The sequence below is a fragment of the Oncorhynchus keta genome, chromosome 3 (assembly GCF_023373465.1).
Source record: "Oncorhynchus keta strain PuntledgeMale-10-30-2019 chromosome 3, Oket_V2, whole genome shotgun sequence".
Taxonomy (NCBI): domain Eukaryota; kingdom Metazoa; phylum Chordata; class Actinopteri; order Salmoniformes; family Salmonidae; genus Oncorhynchus; species Oncorhynchus keta.
Genome location: NC_068423.1, coordinates 2,246,317 through 2,260,932, shown reverse-complemented (window position 1 = coordinate 2,260,932; position 14,616 = coordinate 2,246,317). Strand labels below are relative to the sequence as shown.

At 43.5% G+C, this 14,616-nt stretch overlaps 1 protein-coding gene and 1 non-coding gene across 16 annotated transcripts in view; one reads left to right on the top strand and one right to left on the bottom strand.

The window, feature by feature from the left end:
* The window catches only part of LOC118363680 (transient receptor potential cation channel subfamily M member 4-like), a 269,567-nt gene that overhangs the window by 98,324 nt on the left and 156,627 nt on the right, over positions 1–14,616 (top strand). The gene's annotated exons all lie outside the window — the stretch shown is intronic.
* On the bottom strand, positions 13,453–13,535 carry trnal-cag (transfer RNA leucine (anticodon CAG)). The gene has a single exon. It is a non-coding gene; the product is annotated as a tRNA-Leu (tRNA).

Below are 14,616 nucleotides of genomic sequence, written 5' to 3'. Positions count from 1 at the left end.
TGTGAGAGTAGTTTCTAAATGTACCAAAATATTATTCTCTGTCCCTCTCTCTTTTGCCCTCTCCATGTCTTTTGTAACAAGCCGCCATATTGTGTCAGTCCTCTGTTTCTAATTTATTAAGTGTTTGTCGTATTTTACCATTTAGTTAGCTAGTAAATAAATAATTAAACCGTAAGTAAGTGTTCTACAGAAACAATATCCTCATCTACGAGGATTGCCTCTTCCTAACCTGGCCGATGTAGCACCACTTATCCTGATTGGGTCAGACCACCCACATCTCGTCACCCCGACTGAGCCTATACGAGCTGGACCAGAAGGAGGGCCCATTGCTGTCCATACATCCTTGGGTTGGGCTGTGCAAGGTCCATCCCATCAACTTCTCTCCACCCAAGCTGTACAGTCACAGCAAGTCCTCTTCACCAGAAGCAATCCAGATGCAGCCACTGACCTCCTTCGGAATGTTGAGATGCTCTGGAAGATGGACACCTTCTCCAACCGGAAGCTACAGGAGGTCATTCGCTCTAAACATTAGACCTCCTGGAGAAGAGCACCACCACCACTGAAATTGATGGCGTTAGCAGGTATGCAACCCCACTGCTACGGGTGCCCAACCATCCTCCTCTGGCAACCACGACATGGGCTGTACTCCCACTACTGTGTGGAACGGAGCGACGCCTGGTGAAGAATCCTGAGCTTGCAGAAGTTCATAACCGAGAGATTCATAACCTTGTGAAGGCAGGCTACGTCACTGAAGTGACAGCTCATGTAGAGGGAAAGGCACTCCGTGAATCCTGGTATCTCCCTCACCATGTTATCTAGCAACATGGTGGGAAGTATAGACTTGTCTTCAACTGTTCATTCCAAGCTGCTGGTCAAAGCCTGAATGACTGTCTACTCCCCAACCTTAGGTCCTTCCTTGCTCGGTGTCCTTCTCCGGTTCCGGCAGCACTCTACAGCCATCAGTGGAGAGACATCAAAGCCATGTTTCATCAGATTCGTTTACTGCCTTCCGACACCACACTGCTCCGGTTCATATGGAGAGATATGGAACGAGATGCAGAGCCCACAATCTATGAATGGCAGGTACTCTCATTTGGCACCACCTGCAGTCCTTGCTGTGCCATATACGCTCTGCAGAGACACGCACGGGAGCATCCAGACAGTGACCCAGAGGTATTGGATTCAGTGGAAAATGCCTTCTATGTGGATAACTGCTTACAGAGCATCCCATCCACGGCTGAAGCGAAAGCACTCCTTGATAAAGTACGGAATCTCCTGTCCAAAGGGGGATTTGAGGTCCGACAGTGGGCTAGTAACAGAGCGGAGGTTATCCAGCACCTCCCGCCACAAGCTAGGTCCAGTAGCAGTGAACTATGGCTAACGCAGTCTGGTGCTAACCCAGAAGAGCCCACTCTAGGACTGAGGTGGAGCTGCATACCGGATACCCTGGGGTATAAGCACCGCTCATCCCCGAGTACCGAAACCCCCACTCTGCGCACCATCTATCGGACCCTGGCCAGTCAATACGATCCCCTTGGGTATATCCTGCCATACACAACACGGGCCAAAGTCATAGTTCAGGACCTGTGGCAGACCAAGAGGGACTGGGATGAACCAATCCACCCGGCTGACCTAGTGGAACGATGGATCTGTTGGGAAACGGAGTTAACAGAGCTCTCTGATGTCTAAATGCCAAAATGTTATGTACCATCCTGTGCTGACCAACTGGGATCATGCCTGGAACTGCATGTGTTCTGTGATGCTTCGGAGCGAGCTTATGGGGCGGTTTCCTATCTTAGAGTGGAGGATAAGGCAGGCCACACCCATGTCTCCTTTGTCATGGCCAGGTCCAGGGTCGCACCCAAGAAGCAGTTGTCAATGCCTAGGCTGGAACTCAGTGCTGCCCTTTCCGGAGCCCAGTTGGCCTCTACTTTGCGAGCCGAGCTCACCTTGCCAATCCAAAGGGTCATCTACTGGAGTGATTCGAACACTGTATTGACCTGGCTCAAGTCGGAGTCCTGCAGGTATAAGGTGTTCGTCGGAACTCGCATTGCGGAAATCCAAGACCTAACAGAAGTCCAGGACTGGAGGTATGTTGATAGCATAAACAATCCTGCTGATGACATTACTTGCGGTAAAACCCTTCAGGAACTGGCTCAACCCCATCGGTGGAGCTTGGGACCACCATTTTTGTGCCAACCAGAGAACGAGTGGCCGACAGCCCCCAGGCGTGCGGCCCCTCCGCAACCAACTGAAGCTCATGAGTTAAGGAAGTCTGCCCAATGCTACTGCATCTCTATGGAACCAACAACGGCTCTCCCTGACCTAACACAATCTCAAACACTGCCGGATCTGATCGCCGCCACAAACCAGACCTCAGATGGGGTGGCTTCTATACCCACCTCCCTCGCGGCAGAGACACTACTCCTCCAGCAAGCACAATCAGTTAGCTTCCCTGAGGAGTTAGCCACTTCCCTACCGGCTTTCAGAGCTGTTAAGGACAGCCGTCTTCTCTCTCTTGCCCTAGAATATGATCCAATCCTTGGAGTGATCAGAGTCGGAGGGAGGCTGCGCCAAGCAAAGGTTTTGTACCCAGATGCTATCCACCCAATTATCCTTGACTCCAGACACCCTCTTACCAGGCTCCTCATCAAGAGTTGATGTAGTGGAGTATGATGAGTGGCTTCTCCACCCAGGGCCAGAGAGGGTCTATGGGGAGATGAGGCGGAAGTACTGGATAATTGGAGGACGAGGAGCCATTCGTAAGCACCAATACGCCTGCGTAGAATGTCAGAGATGGAGGGCCGGAGCTACGGTGCCCAAAATGGCAGATTTACCCCCTGCTCGCTTGCGTCTCCTTAAACCACCCTTCTGGTCAACAGGAGTAGATTGCTTTGGCCCCTTGATGATCAAGTTAGGTTGTCGTGTGGAAAAGCACTGGGGCATTCTATTCAAGTGTTTGACAACCAGATGTGTCCACCTGGACCTACTGGAAAGTTTGGATACTGAAGCCTTCCTCATGGCCCTACGGCGGTTTATCTCCCGACGGGGGAAACCCTATGAGATCCTGGCTGACAGAGGTACGAACTTCAAGGCAGGAGAAGCCAGGTTGGAGGAAGCCTTCCAAGCCATGGAACCCAGCCTCCAGGATCAGCTGATGGACCAACAAATCTCATTCAAATTTAACCCTCCAGGCGCTCCTCATTTTGGAGGAACATGGGAGCGAGAGATCAAATCTGTAAAGACGGCCTTACGAGTCATCCTGGGGGACCAAACTGTCACTGAAACTGTCTTGAGGACCGTCCTGATAGAGGTGGAAGGGATTCTGAACTCCAAACCCTTGGGATATCTCTCTGCAGACATCGCTGACCCCGATCCGGTTACACCGAATATGCTCTTGATGGGACGCCGAGATGCGTCACTTCCTCAAGCCATGTATGCTGACACCAACCTCGTAGGCAGACGCCGGTGGCGACACAGCCAAATCTTAGCTGTTTCCTTTTTGGGTCCTTTTCATTCGGGATTACCTACCAAGTCTACAGCACAGAGGGAAATGGCGGAGAGAAATGGCCAGCCTGGAAACTGGCCAAGTAGTAATGATGGTGGACCCTCAGCTGCCTCGAGCCTCATGGCCGGTGGGCCGTATAACTAGGACCATGCCTGGGACCGATGGTCGTGTTAGATCAGTGGAGATCCAGGTGAAGAACCGGACATATATCCGGCCAGTTGCCCGACTAATTCCTCTCCCTGAGATGACAGAGGACGGGGAGCAATGAGCCTTTTGAGGAGTGTGGAATTTAACAAATTTCCGGGGTGGCTGTAGAAAAGGCCCATGGAGTTGGTGGAATAATCCTTTAACCTCATAGTCCGCCCCATCCCGCATGCGGTCGCGTTACTACAGCCTCAAGCTCATTACCATAACGCAACGTTAGCGATTTCTAAAAATCGCAAATGAAATGAAATAAATATGCCTGCTCTCAAGCTTATCCTTTTCTTAACAATCCTGTCGTCTCAGATTTTCAGAATATGCTTTAGAACCAGAGAAAATCAATAATTTGTGTAAGAGTGGTGATAGCTAGCTTAGCATTTAGCGTTAGCATTTAGCACGCAACATATTCACAAAAACCAGCAAAGGGATCAAATAAAATAATTTACCTTTGAAGAACTTCAAATGTTTCAATGAGGAGACTCTCAGTTACATAGCAGATGTCCAGTTTTTCCTGAAAGATTCTTGTGTAGGACACATCGTTCCGTTTGTTACTATGCATTTGGCTACCGAAACTAACCGAAAATTCAGTCACCTACACGTCAAACTTTTTCCGAATTAACTCCATAATATCGACTGAAACATGGAAAACGTTGTTTGAATCAATCCTCAAGGTGTTTTGTCATATATCTCTTCATTGAAATGGCAGTCCTAGAAGCCTTCTTTGTTCTCTGATTCGGATGGAAAAATACTGGTAGCTGACTTTTGCGCACCAATTTCCACGCAGACACCGTGCGGGACACTTGGCAATTGTAGTCTCTTATGGTCAATCTTCCAATGATATGCCTACAAATACGTCACAATGCTGCAGACACCTTGGGGAAACGCTAGAAAGTGTCCGTTCATTCCTGTCGCATTCACAGCCATATAAGGCGATCATGGAAAACGTACCTTCAGAAATCCTGTTCATTTCCTGGTCGCTCAAACATCTTGGTTTTGCCTGAAGCTTTTGTTATAAGGCACTCACAGTGAACATCTTTGCAGTTCTGGAAACGTAAGAGTGTCTTCTTTCCAAAACTATCAATTCCAAGCATAGTCGAGCATCTTTTCGTGACAAAATATTGCGCTTAAAATGGGCACGTCTTTTTATCCAAAAATGAAATAATGCCCCTAGAGGACTAACAGGTTAACTTAAAAAAAAAAACTTTCCTCCTGCCTTCATCTCTTTTATAGCGTCGCTCACCTCTGCTTTTGCATTTTTGGTGATCCTTCTTCCACATTGGTTGGGTGTTTCTTTAGAGCTGTCAAACGCTGGCTGTGAACGAAGGAACTCAGGTGCCACTAGCATGACCTCTGCCAAGTGAGCACTCCTCGCCACAGTGTGATCCACACCCATGCTGTGGAAAGCAGTGGACATGCTTCCCTTCTTTTTGTAGGTCGCCGGGAGCTTCTTGTACATTTTCGCTATGTTGTCCGGGGTTTTGGCTGCTAACATGTATGTAAAGCAATTTGTGATTGAAATCTGAACACAATAGCATTTATTCTAAAAATACATATTTATATCTTTCCTTCTGACATAACTCAAATAAAGCTTAAGCTAGAAAAACAAATCAACTTCAGCATGTACAGAATGGATGAGGATGTTTAATTAGAAAACATGATAACACAGCCTTAATTAGGTTCATGATATACAGTAACTACATAGTAATGCTCTTAGGAACAACAATGTAGGTAAATAGTAATTGCAATGTAATTACAGTTGTGACATGTTATTACAGGAAGCCTTCCCCTGAGTCCTCCCTCTGCCATACCTTGTTCCACCGGTGTAATAATCTATGGTTCTAAACAATATTACCATGTAAGACCATTTCCGGAAACCTTCTCCCTTACCTCACCTCGCTCATCAACTCATCCCTGACCGCTGGCTACGTCCCTTCCGTCTTCAAGAGAGCGAGAGTTGCACCCCTTCTGAAAAAACCTACACTCGATCCCTCCGATGTCAACAACTACAGACCAGTATCCCTTCTTTCTTTTCTCTCCAAAACTCTTGAACGTGCCGTCCTTGGCCAGCTCTCCCGCTATCTCTCTCAGAATGACCTTCTTGATCCAAATCAGTCAGGTTTCAAGACTAGTCATTCAACTGAGACTGCTCTTCTCTGTATCACGGAGGCGCTCCGCACTGCTAAAGCTAACTCTCTCTCCTCTGCTCTCATCCTTCTAGACCTATCGGCTGCCCTCGATACTGTGAACCATCAGATCCTCCTCTCCACCCTCTCCGAGTTGGGCATCTCCGGCGCGGCCCACGCTTGGATTGCGTCCTACCTGACAGGTCGCTCCTACCAGGTGGCGTGGCGAGAATCTGTCTCCTCACCACGCGCTCTCACCACTGGTGTCCCCCAGGGCTCTGTTCTAGGCCCTCTCCTATTCTCGCTATACACCAAGTCACTTGGCTCTGTCATAACCTCACATGGTCTCTCCTATCATTGCTATGCAGACGACACACAATTAATCTTCTCCTTTCCCCCTTCTGATGACCAGGTGGCGAATCGCATCTCTGCATGTCTGGCAGACATATCAGTGTGGATGACGGATCACCACCTCAAGCTGAACCTCGGCAAGACGGAGCTGCTCTTCCTCCCGGGGAAGGACTGCCCGTTCCATGATCTCGCCATCACGGTTGACAACTCCATTGTGTCCTCCTCCCAGAGCGCTAAGAACCTTGGCGTGATCCTGGACAACACCCTGTCGTTCTCAACTAACATCAAGGCGGTGGCCCGTTCCTGTAGGTTCATGCTCTACAACATCCGCAGAGTACGACCCTGCCTCACACAGGAAGCGGCGCAGGTCCTAATCCAGGCACTTGTCATCTCCCGTCTGGATTACTGCAACTCGCTGTTGGCTGGGCTCCCTGCCTGTGCCATTAAACCCCTACAACTCATCCAGAACGCCACAGCCCGTCTGGTGTTCAACCTTCCCAAGTTCTCTCACGTCACCCCGCTCCTCCGCTCTCTCCACTGGCTTCCAGTTGAAGCTCGCATCCGCTACAAGACCATGGTGCTTGCCTACGGAGCTGTGAGGGGAACGACACCTCAGTACCTCCAGGCTCTGATCAGGCCCTACACCCAAACAAGGGCACTGCGTTCATCCACCTCTGGCCTGCTCGCCTCCCTACCACTGAGGAAGTACAGTTCCCGCTCAGCCCAGTCAAAACTGTTCGCTGCTCTGGCTCCCCAATGGTGGAACACACTCCCTCACGACGCCAGGACAGCGGAGTCAATCACCACCTTCCGGAGACACCTGAAACCCCACCTCTTTAAGGAATACCTAGGATAGGATAAAGTAATCCTTCTCACCCCCCTTAAAAGATTTAGATGCACTATTGTAAAGTGGCTGTTCCACTGGATGTCATAAGGTGAATGCACCAATTTGTAAGTCGCTCTGGATAAGAGCGTCTGCTAAATGACTTAAATGTAAATGTAAATGTAATTACATAGTTGCAATTCCAATAAAACTACAATTGTTAATAAAATAATTACTATCTGGTAACTAATACTATGTAGTTACTATTACTACTCAGGTAATTAGTTCATTTTATACTTTAAACTATATCAAATACGTTATATTGCTTTTGCCAGCTGGCTCCCCACAGGCACAGAACAAGCTGTTCAAACGATGTGATAACTCAACGTTGGGGCTGTGTGAACACTGTGTTAATAATAATGATTTTGTGGTTAACTCTGGTCTGCTCTATCCTATGCAGGGTGAGGAGCAGTCAGCAAACTGTATGGTTGGTGCATTTTAGCCTTAAAGTGATAACTGTCAAAGGGCATTATGCCTAAAACTCGCCCTTAAAAGTTTCCACGCTAACATATCCACAAAAGTAACAACGTAGGTCACTTACAGAACCCTTAAGCAACTGAAATTTTCCAAAAGTAAACATTAAATTTAGTGTTGTAAAAGTTAGTTTGTCCCATTTTTCTACTGCATCTGTTCAGAGCTCTACCCATAGTGCACTATTTTATTACAGGAGGGTAACCCAAGCAACGAAAGAACATCAAAGTTTTCACCTAGCGCCCCTTTGCCAGCTAGCCTATGCAGGAGTGAGCTAGCTGCACTTCAAAGTGATTTTAGTAAAACAGGAATATGTGTTGACATAAACAGCAGGTATTGACATGCATTATAATATGCTTTTGTTGAAATAGCTGACAGCAATTCAAAGACGTATGACCTTAGTTGTAAAATGTAATAATTTTGCTGGGAGAGACATTGAGTGACTGCTTTTTTCCCTCTTACAATCATCGGTCCTTTCCGATGTGACCCTGGTATTTTCCTTGGGTGTGGGCAAATATGGTTGAATTTCTACTCTATTGGGAGAACTTTAAATGTACATTTATTTACCAGGGAAGTTGACTGAACACATTCTCATTTACAGCAACAACCTGGGGAATAGTTACAGGAGGAGGAGATAAATGAGCCAAATGTAAACTGGGTATGATTAGGTGATGATTAGGGCGCCATGATGGTATGAAGGCCAGGTTGGCAATTTAGCCACAACACCAGGATTAACACCCCTACTCTTACGATAAGTGCCATGGGATCTTTAGTGACCACAATGTCAGGACACCCGTTGGATGTCCCATCTGAAAGACGGCACCATACACAGGCCAATGTCCCCCATCACTGCCCTGGGGCATTGGGATATTTTTTTAGCCGAAAGGAAAGGGTGCTTGCTATTGGCCCTCCAACACCACGTTCAGCATCATCTGGTCTCCAATCCAGGGACTGACCAGGACCATCCCTGCTTAGCTTCAGAAGCAAGTCAGCAGTGGTATGCTGCTGGCTTTTTGTTAGTGTACAATGAATATACATGCCAAATGACAGCTTGACTGTGCTAGATTGCCTTCAAAACATTTGAGTGTCTAACGTTTGGTGATTTCAATGAAATCATTATTTAAAATGTATGCAGTGTTGTGACACATACAGTTGAAGACGGAAGTTTAAATACAACTAAGCCAAATACATTTAAACTCAGTATTTCACAATTCCTAGTAAAATTTCCCTGTCTTAGTTAAGTTAGGATCACCACTTTTATTTTAAGAATACGAAATGTCAGACTAGTAGTAGAGATAATGATTTATTTCAGCTTTTATTTCTTTCATCACATTGCCAGTGGGTCAGAAGTTAAACTCAATTAGTATTTGGTAGTATTGCCTTTAAATTGTTTAACTTGGGTCAAACGGTTAGCCTTCCACAAGCTTCCCACAATAATTTGGGTGAATTTTGGCCCATTCCTCCTGACAGAGCTGGAGAAACTGAGTCAGGTTTGTAGGCCTCCTTGTTCGCACACGCTTTTTCAGTTCTGTCCACAAATTTTCTATATGATTGAGGTCAGGGGTTTGTGATGGCCACTCCAATACCTTGATTTTGTTGTCCTTAAGCCATTTTGCCACAACTTTGGAAGTGTGCTTGGGGTCATTGTCCATTTGGAAGACCCATTTGCGACCAAGCTTTAACTTACTGACTGATGTCTAGAGATGTTGCTTCAATATATCCACATGATTTTCCTTTTCTCATGATGCCATCTATTTTGTGAAGTGCACCAGTCCTTCCTGCAGCAAAGCCCCCCACAACATGATGCTGCCACCCCCGTGTTTCACAGTTGGGATGGTGTTCTTCGGCTTGCAAGCCTCTCCTTTTTCCACCAAACATAACGATGGTTATTATGGCCAAACAATTATATTTTTGTTTAATCAGACCAGAGGACATTTCTCCAAAAAGTAAAGATATTTTTCCTCATGTACAGTTGCAAACCGTAGTCTGGCTGTTTTGGGCGGTTTTGGAGCAGTGGCTTCTTCCTTGCTGAGCGGCCTTTCAGGTTATGTCGATTATAGGACTCGTTTAACTGGATATAGAAACTGTTGTAACTGTTTCCTCCAGCATCTTCACAGGGTCCTTTGCTGTTGTTCTGGGATTGATTTGCACTTTTCGCACCAAAGTACACGCATCTCTAGGAGACAGTGTGTCTCCTTCCTGAGCGGTATGATGGCTGTGTGTTCCCATGGTGTTTAAATTTGCGTACTATTGTTTGTGCAGATGAATGTGGTACCTTCAGGCATTTGGAAATTGTTCCCAAGGATGAACCAGACTTGTGGAGGGACTACAATTTTTTTTCTGAGGTCTAGGCTGATTTGTTTTGATTTTCCCATGATGTCAAGCAAAGAGGCACCAAGTTTGAACGTAGGCCTTGAAATACATCCTCAGGTACATCTCTAATTGACTCAAATGATGTCAATGAGCCTAATCATAAGCTTCTAAAGCCATGACATAATTTTCTGGAATTTTCCAAGCTGTTTAAAGGCACAGTCAACTTAGTGTATGTAAACTTCTGACCCACTGGAATTGTGATACAGTGAAATAATCTGTCTGTAAATAATTGTTGGAAAAATTACTTGTGTCATGCACAAAGTAGATGTCCTAACCAATTTGCCAAAACTATAGTTTGTTAACAAGAAATGTGTGGATTGGTTGAAAAAGAGTTGGGTTGGAGTTTTAATAACTCCAACCTAAGTGTATGTAAACTTCCGACTTCAACCATACATGTGATCTCAGCTTCATTATTGGAATAATTAAATCGATATTTAAGTATGACTGTTTGAGGAAATAACAGTCTCTCTCACTGGGTTAGAATTTCCACCACATTAGAGACAAAGCTCTAGAGTCGAACTTGTAGCTATCATTACTTTCATCATCTTAATTACTTTCGGGGACGGCAGGTAGCCTAGTGTTTTACGCGTTAGGCCAGTATTTCAAAAGGTTGCTCGATCGAATCCCCTGGCTGATAAGGTAAACATGTGATGTTCTGACCCTGAACAAGGCAGTTAACCCATTGTTCCCCGGTATGGTGTCATTGTAAATATGAATTTATTCTTAACTGACTTTCCTAGTTAAATAGAGGTTACATTTAAATCCCTCTTATTGTGTGTGAAATTTCTCAGTCCCTTACTTTAAAACAAAACTTTAAAGATTCTAATAAAGAATGCAAATAAACTTACCGATAGAAAAGAGCAGGACTTGGTAATAGGGAGAGAGTCTGACCCCCATGTCCTACAGTAAAGGGAGAAATAAAGAGAACATTCAGGCTAATGTCAGCCAACAGATGATTCGTTAAAGTCATTATCAGTGACAGTCTGTGATATAAGCCACTTCTTTTTAACATTTAAAAAAAAAAGAAGTTTATTTTAAGTTAATTTTTTTGAATGATGTATTACAAAAAAGACAAGAAAAGGGTAACATTAAAGTATTAGAACATGAATGACAAACAATACAGCATCAAGACACTTAAACATGTATCAGTTTTTCCGCAACAGAGCCATCCGTATGTGTGAGTGTGCGTGTGCATAGTGATATGATATGTCATAGTTTCCTTTTTCATGATCACAATCTTGTGAAACCCGAACCCTCCAAGATCCCCCCACAGTTCCCCAATAGCTGTCCCTCCAACCATTTGAGACCCCTCCCACAGCCTCCAGAACAAAAAATAAAAAATACAATTAATTCCATTCCCCACCCCCAAGAATCCCCCAATGCACCGACAACTAAAAATAAGGAACTAAAGAGAAAAAAAGACAGAAAACGGCAAACAATGCAAAAAAAGAATAAAACAAAATAAAAATACAATTTAAAACAAAGGAAATCAAGGACAACTGAAATCATAACAGCAATGCCTACTTTATATGTTTGTGTGCATGTCTGGCACTATTACATGCATGTGTGTGTTCTTGTATGTGTTTATTTGAATGAGAGTGTGTGTATATGCATGTGTACAAACACCTGCACGGCATCAGCCTCAGGCAAACCAGCATTAGTTGTAGTTGTAGTGTCATTCAAATGTACTTTTATTATGTTTTATTTAGACTTTTATTTCCTTTATCTTTTGACCATCATTCTCTCTAATCGAATAGAATCTATAGTGTGTTGCGTGTATAGCGTGTTGAAGATAAATACTTTCACTAAGAGTATTAGTATATTATTAATTGAGTGACCCATCTCTCCAGATCTCCTAACAGTACTATTTCTAGGGTAAATGTTTTAGATCAATGCTATGCATTTTCAGCCATTCCTGAACCTGAGACCAGAAACGGGCTACCTGAGGGCAATACCAAAATAAAGGGCCTATTGATTCTGTATCCTCACAACAAAATCTGCAGAGATTCGATGACTTAATTCCCTAAATATTCAACATTTTGTTGGTGGCAAGAATTCTATATAATAATTTTAGCTGAAAAGCACAAAGTCTTGAATGTTGCGTTGTTTTATATATCAACTCATACACCCTGTACCATGGAATCGGTACATCAAACATCTCTTCCCAACCATTTTTCAATCTGTATGGCACAGATGTCAACATCCTGGTCCTCAAATGAAACTGGTATACTTTCCTATTTATGCTATTTTTATTCCTCCGCCAGTTTTGATCCCATATTGAGCAGACAGACCAGTTCCCTACCTCCGCCCACTGCCACCCGCCTTCTCCATTTTTGGGACAATGCTGTAATCAATTGGTTGTACTCTTGGATTGAACAGATCTTTCCGTACAATTCCGATAACTCCATGAAAGGACATAACTCTACCATTACAATTAAAAATGTAATTTAAAAACAAAATACCCTTTTCAAACATCTTTCCCATAAAAACAGGTATTTTATCAACCAGCACATTTGAGTTCAGCCATAATATTTATTGTAATATTTTTTTCTACCTTTTCAGGAGGATGAAATTGAAATTGTAGCCAGCTCTGCAATGCTTGTTTGATAAAGACAGATACTTTGAAAAAAAGTCTCATTTTGAGACATGGCAATCTGCACAAAGGCAAAAAGGCCATTTTTAAACAATGGATGAGCTTTTCTTATTAATCTACTTGAAACATTTAGGGTTCAATTAAAACTTTTGAATGAGTGAATCTTTTAGAGAGAGGTTTTGTTATTTTATATTTAATAATCTCATCCCACCCAACTCCTATTCATTATAGAGATAGGCTTGTTTTATTGTGCCTGGTTTAGCGTCCCAGATAAAGCAAAATATTTTTTGCTCATATGATTTGAAAAACGAATCATCAAGAGGAGGCAGCGCCATAAGTAAGTGAGTAAACTGAGATACGACTAAGGAGTTAATCAGGGCAATTTATCAATAAATAGACAGGAATTTACCTCTCCATGGTTGCAGGATCTTGTCTAGTTTTACAAGTTTTCTATTGAAATTCATTGTGGAGAGCTTATTTATATCTTTTGTGATATGAATACCGAGTACGTCTACTTCACCATCAGCCCATTTTATAGGTAAGCTGCAAGGTAATGTAAAAGTTGTATTTTTTAAGGATCCAATACATAATATTGTACACTTGACTTAATGAGGTTTTAGTCCAGAGAGTTATCTACATCTTCAATGAGACATTGCAGGGATCTAGCGTATGGACTTAATATAAAACTTGAGTCATACATGGACACCTTTGTTTTTAAGCCTTGGATTTCTAATCCTCTAATGTTGTTATTGGATCTGATGATAATGTCCCCTCATTCATTTGTTATTAAGTACAGCTGTTTTCTTATTTTCCTTGATCTTTGCTCAGCTCCAGAAGGTTTGCATTTGAGAGTGTTTATTATAAATTGTCATTTCACTGTGTGAAGTTGTTATTTCATCATCTTATTATTACTGCTAAGCAGCATGACTCCTGAGAGGTACTAACCAATTGTCAGAAGTGGGATTTGAACCCACGCCTCCATGGGAGACTGTGACCTGAACGCAGCGCCTTAGACCGCTCGGCCATCCTGACTACAGCACAGTAACTGGGTATTGGGTTAAAGAGTATGGGGTAAAAGTAGAAATAGGCACAGCCTTCTAAAATCACCACAGAGACCAGTACATTTATGCACGATATTGACTTGCACTTTCAATAGTCATTTGTTTTTATCAATGAAAATCTCCATTCATTGATTTAACCTCAATATGGCCTTCAATGGGAAAAGAGTAGTAAATCGTCATTGAATGAATGCTAAACTGGCCTCAGAATATGGCCATTCTGATATAAATTATAAAATTCCTCAGATAAGACCGAAAAAGTGTCTGTAAATATCAGCAACCATCAGGGTAAGAGTGACAACAGGTCCACATCGGGGAAATCTTAAGAAATGGCTTAATGGGTATTTTCAACGCAATCGTGTTATTATTTATTTTTAGGGTTTAACAAGGCAGCTCACCTGTGGCTTGACATTAGATGCGGCGACTTCGAATTACCCTGCAGACAATATTTTTGTTCTTCCCGCCAATACAATCCACTGACAACGACCGACGAGTTGTGCGTTCCGAGATGCTTTTTGTTATTTGCCTGTTTGTGGCCCGCCTGTGAAATTGCGTGATTCTTGTAATCCTCTTTCAGCCTCTCATCAACTAGCTGTTTTTGCAGAATATTAAAAATACGATAGTTATTCACTACTCATATTAACTAAGTGTCATTTACATTACCTTAAGTCATTCATTTTTCAACTGGATTTTACAAAGGTGCATGACATGCAGGCGCTAAAAAGTTGCTAGGAGTGGGTTTCAAACCATGCCTATAGGGGAGTCTGCGACCTGAATGACTTAATGGTTATTTTCAATGCAATCGTGTTTTTTCTTTTTCTTTTAGGGTTTAACAAGGTTTCTCACCTATGACCTGTGGCTTGACTTAGATGTGGCCAGTTCGATTACCCTGAGTGTCTTCAGAATATGGCCATTTTGACATGAATTTAAAAATGCCTCAGATAGGACCAAAAAAGTGTGTGGAGCTATTCATCAGGGTAAGAGTGACAACAGGTTTCCACATGTCAAAATGGGGGAAATCTTAGCAAATGGCTTAATGGTTATTCATGAGAATC